The following is a 6,000-nucleotide window of genomic DNA, read 5'->3' on the forward strand; positions in this document are numbered from 1 at the left end:
CAGAGTAGAGGTTGTTTTTGGATTTTTCAACTTACCCACGGACATTAGGTTGAGTTTTGTGATTTTATATTGAGTTGCTTACGCTTCCAACTTTAAGTCAAAAAGTATTCTGAACACTGCTAGATTCAATTGTCTATTGAATTTTTTAAAATTGTATTGAAGTATACTTGATTTACAATGTTATGTTAATTCCTGCTGTATAGCAGAGTGACTCAATTGTATATATATCCATATTTTTTCATAGTCTCTTCCATTATGGCCTATCACAGGATATTGAATATAGTTCCCTCTGTTATATAGTAGGACTTTGTTGTTTATCCATTCTATATACACCAGTTTGAACCTGCTATTCCCAAACTCCCAATCCTTTTCTCCCCCACCTCCCCTCTTCGTTGGCAACCACAAATCTGTTCTCTATATCTGGGCATCTATTTCTGTTTTGTAGATTGCAATTTGCAATAATGTAGATAGCATTATTTCATTCTTTTTTTATAGCTGAGTATGCAGGAAATATGGGTTTGATCCCTGGGTCAGAAAGATACCCTGGAGAAGGAAATGGCAACCCACTCAAGTATTCTTGCCTGGTAAACCCCATGGGTAGAGGAGCTTGGTGGGCTACAGCCCTTGGGGTCACAAAGAACTGGACATGACTTAGCAACTGAACAACAACAAGCATTCCTACTTGTTGAACAACAAGTATTCTACCACACCTTCTTTATCCATTCATCTGTGGATGGACATTTAGGTTGCTTCCGTGTCTTGGCTACTGTAAATAGTGCAGCTATGAACATAAAGATACATGTATCTTTTCAAATTATAGTTTTGTCTGGATGTATGCCCAGGAGTGGGATTGCTAGATCATATGGCAACTCTATTTTTAGTTTTTTGAGGAACCTCCATACTGTTTTCCATAGTGGCTGAACCAATTTACATTCCCACCAATAGTGAAAAGAAGAAAAGGAGGGTTCTCTTTTCTCCACACCCTCCCCAGCATTTATTTGTAGACATTTTAATGATGGCCATTCTGATTAGTGTGAGGTGATACCTTATTGCAGTTTTGATTTGCATTTCTCTAATAAATTAGCAATGATGAGCTAGATGTAATTGTCTATTAATAGACTTCTTTTATTCATTCAACATTTAATGTTTTATTAAACAAATATTGCTCCATTGTTATATTTTCTCCACACTGGAGTGAGATTAGTCTTTTTGAAACATGAGTGAACACATGTTGCTTCCTTGCTTTTTACTCTTAATACTTCAGTGGCTCCCATTACCCAGAAGATAAAGTTTGAAATCCTTGCCATCACCTGCAAGTAGTGTCATTACATGCCCAGGTTTGCCTACGAGTCCAGCATAATTACTAATAGGACTCTATCTGACTATCAGAAGTACTCTGGATTAAGATGAAAGGAAACTAATGATACAGTGTAAGATTCAGAATAGGGTCCAGGACCAGGGTAGAAGCAGCTGTAATGGACATAACAGACAAGTGACCAAGTTGAAAGTGTCATGTGAACTAGATAATAGTATTTTTATCACTGTCAAATGTCCTCATTTGATCACTGTGATTGTGAAAGGGGATGTTCTTGTTCTTAGGAAATGCACACTGAATCATTTAGAAGTAAATGTGCAAAATGTCTCTGTGTGTGTCTTAGTCACTCAGTCGTGTATGACCCTTTGTGACCTCAAGGATTTGTGGCCCGTCGGGCTGCTCTCTTCATGAGTTTCTCCAAGCAAGAATACTGGAGAAGGTAGCCATCCCCCTCTCCAGAGGATCTTCCTAACCTAGGGATCGAACCCAGGTCTTCTACATTGCAGGCAGATTCTTTACCATCTAAACCACCAGGGAAGCCCTCTGACTTACTCTCAAATGATTCAAAGAAAAAAAATTCCTTTATATATTAATGTAGAGAGAAATAAAGAAAATGGGGCAAAATGTAAACAGTGCATTAGGTAAAGGTTACATGGGACCTCTCTGAACTATTCTTGCACTTTTTTCATTAAGTTTGAAATATTATCAAAATTTGTTGTTGTTCAGTCACTCAGTTGTGTCCGCCTCTTTGCAACCCCATGGACTACAGCACGCCATGCTTCCTTGTCCTTCACTATCTCCCGGAGTTTGCTCAAACTCATGTCCATTGAATTGGTGATGCCATCCAACCATCTCATCCTCTGTTGTCCCCTTCTCCTCCCACCTTCAATCTTCCCCAGCATCAGGATATCAAAGTTAAAACTTAGGAGCGTAATGTTTTTAAATTGGGGAAAACAAAGTTCTTCAGTTTAAACATTAAATTAAAGGGTCACCCCAACCGTAATCCCCTACACAGTCTGGTCCTGCTTGGCCCTCTCATTTCTCCTGCTTTACTACCCACCTTGTTCTCTAAGTTTCAGCCTTCTTGTCCTTTATTTGGTTGTTTGAATGCACCATGTCCCTCGGTATCACATGTGTATACAAACCTACCATCTGATTGCTTTTCCCCCTTAATCTAGTTAAGTCCTATTCATCCTTCAAAAGTCAGCCAAATAGCAGTTTCACAGGGAAACTCTCACAAATCCTCCAGACAAGATCTAGACACTCAGAGGGTCTTGTATTATATGCCTTTCCTTCGTAGCACTTCATTCTTTATCTGAATGTTAGCATTTGCCTGACTGTATCCCAAGCACTCTGCTCTGAGGACACCAAGGTAAGGAAAATGTCTTTACAGAGCTTATGGATTCGTGGAAGGCAGACATAGTCAATGTAAAATTATAAAAGTGAAAAGTGCTGTAGAGAGTACACGCTGCTCTGAGGCTGTAAGAGAGACCTGCTGTAGATAGTGAGGTCAAGGGTAGTCTTACCTGGATACACAGGAGTAACCTGAGAGCTAGGAGAAAAACCCGATGAACGCGACGACGGGGGCACTAGGAAATGCTTTCAGGAGGAAGGGGCTAAGACCGTGGAGTGTGGGTAAGGTCCAGAAAGAGGAGAGACGAAAAGCAGCCACTGGTTTCGTGACTCAGATGTCATCAGTGTCAGTAGCAAGAGCTGTTTCCGTGGAGTGATCAGGTCAGACGTCAGCCTGGGCAGAGTTAGGGGAATGTGAGGAAATGAAGCTGGTGCAGAGACCAGTCTTTAGAAAGATTCGTGAAGGGAGGCAGCAACTGAAGGAAGGAGCCATCCTTGTCCATTTACCATAAATCAATGAATGAATGAATTGGCGATGCACTGGATATGGTGTGTGAGCATGCTCAGTTGCCAAGTCTGGTCTGACTCTTTTGTGACCCCATGGATTGTAGCCCACCAGGCTCCTCTGTCCATGATTTCCCAGGCAAGAATACGGGAGTGGGTTGCCATTTTCTTCTCCAGGGTATCTTCCTGACCCAGGGATCAAACTTGCGTCTCCTGTCTTGGCAGGTGGATTCTTTTCCACTGACCCACCTGAGAAGTGCATTGGATATGGACGATAGAGCAAAAGAAAATCCAAGAATGACCCTGGTTTCCAGCTTATGGAACTAATTGAATAGTGGTCTGTTTTTCAAGATTAGAAGCAAGACCTAAGTTAAGTAGAACATACCTGTAGCTTAGGTCGAGGAAGCAAAATCTAGAAAATCTTAATTTCCCTTTTAAAGAAGTTGGTTTTTTTCTCTCCAAACCTCAAAACCTGCTTACTGCTTCTGTTGGTAACAAACATGGAGAATGTCAAAGTTTTAGTAAATGCTTTTTTAATCTTATCCCTTCTTAGTTTTACTATCTAACCAGGATAATGTCATATCTTCATATAATGGAAGATTCTCAAATTTTGCCCTGTTAAAGAAATTTATATCTTTCATTGAAACTATTTTGGTTCCCTCAATTGAGCATTTTCTTATTTTAATGAACAGAATTAACTTTAGTCATTTTTTTTCTAGGCAGAGTGAGACATTATAAGCAAGTGGTTTCCAGTATTTGCTTAAATATATTTTTATCCTCCCTAATCTCCTATAGGAATCCTAATTATGAGAACACAGTTGCCCTAAAATGTTAACATTTTCAGCAATGTATGCCTGTCCTTGAAAAGACCAAATTCTTTCTGAATAAAGGAGTTATAGTCTTCAATTACTTTCATTTACTATTAACAAAACCAGGAAAAAACACTTTCTTACTCTCATTTGTAGGAACCAATTTCCTGATTTTATTTAACATAAAGACAATTAAAGTTATTCAAGTAAAATAGGAAGAAATGAAGATTTTTGGGGGGACTGAGTGCTATTGAATTAAAAGAATAGTGGATTCATTTTTAGGCCATGAGATTTTAAATTACAGATAGTGGAATAGGTGCCGAACATGGAGCCAAAATGACTTCACAAAGGTGTTGGAAATAGTCGCCTTTCTTTTTCTTTTTTTATTTCAAAGGTTAGTGTACAAAGTCAGACAAGAAGTTTGACATCATGGTCATTTTAAAAGCATTATGCACTCTAAGGAAATAACTCCATATTGTGTAATTATTTTCATTAAAATTTACTCATGAATTTAACGTGTTTCCCAATTTGATAAAAGTAAAGCTGATAAGTCACTCAAAAATTTTTAAGTCATATGAAAGTTAACAAAGTTTTCACCTTGGGTCTTTTACTTTGACCTTAAATATAAAGTAAGTTCTGAAAAATTTCGGAAGATGAGGGCTTCCCTGGTGGTCCAGTGGTTACGAATCCACCACAGATTTGATTCCTGCTCTAGGAAGATGCCATATGCCTCAAGGCAGCTAAACCTACACAGCACTACTGTGGGCCCCTGCATTGCAGCTACTGAAACTCAAATGCCTAGAGCCCATGCTCCGCAACAAGTGACAGCAATGAGAAGCGTGCACAATGCAACAAAGAGTAGCCCCCACTCACTGCGACTTGAGAGAGCCCATGAGAGGGACCAAAGATCCAGCACAGCCAAAAATAAAATAAACAAACAAATAAATCTTTAAAAAAATTCAGATGACATTTTCCATTGCTCTATTGGCAGAAGTTTTATTTTCTTTCAGTTTTTATTATATTTATTTTAAATTTTTTTTAATTTAAAAACTTTTAATTTTTGACCAGACTGTGCAGCTGGCAGGATCTTAGTTCTCTGACCAGGGATTGAACCTGGGTCCCAGCAGTGAAAGCACTCAGTCTTAACCACTGGACTGCTCAATTTTTTAAAGTTATAGTCAATAAAGTAGGTATTACATGTGCATGATAAGCAATTAAACAATGCCAGAAAAGTCTTTGAAAATTTTTCTATCTCCCAGTTCCTCTCCCCACAAAGTGTCCCCCTTCTGTTTTAACATGCATCCTTATAGAACTGCTGTCTAGCTAATAAAGCACATACACGTGTTCTTCCCCTGTTTTGTAAAAATGTTAGTGTAGTTTTCACACTGTTCAGTACTTCATGCTGTTAGCTAATATCTTCAAGATATTTCCATATCAACTGTTGTAAAACTGCCTTCATTTTTTTTTTTTTTTGGTCTGCACTTCGCGGCATGTGGGATCTTAGTTCCCCGACCAGGGATTGAACCCATGCCCCCTGCACTGGGTGTCTTAACCACTAGACCACTAGTGAGGTCCCCCCATTTTTTAAAAAAGCAATGCCTTAGAATTCTACTGAAGAGTGGGAACCTTGATTTAATTAATCTCCCCTCAGAGGAGAAGACAGCATCCAGGTCAAGTGTTCAAACTCTGAAGCTGGATAGCCTGGGCTTGAATCTCGATTCTACCACTTTCTCACTGTGCTAAGTTGGACAAATAACCTAATTTCTGTGCCTCAGTCTTCTCATCTGAAAAAGGGGGTAATGACATTAGACCCTTAATAGGTTTTCTGTTGAGCTTTAAGTGAGTTACTGTCTATAAAAAACACAGAACAGTGCCTGACACATATTAAAAGCTATACAAATGTTTCTTACCTAGATAGATGGCTAGACTGCTTCCAGTCTTTGGCTGCTACAGACACTGCTGAAGTGAATATTCTAGTACTTACACAAATATCTATGCACAAGATCCTAGAACTTGAAT

Source organism: Dama dama, chromosome 4 (genome assembly GCF_033118175.1).
Source record: "Dama dama isolate Ldn47 chromosome 4, ASM3311817v1, whole genome shotgun sequence".
NCBI classification, from domain to species: domain Eukaryota; kingdom Metazoa; phylum Chordata; class Mammalia; order Artiodactyla; family Cervidae; genus Dama; species Dama dama.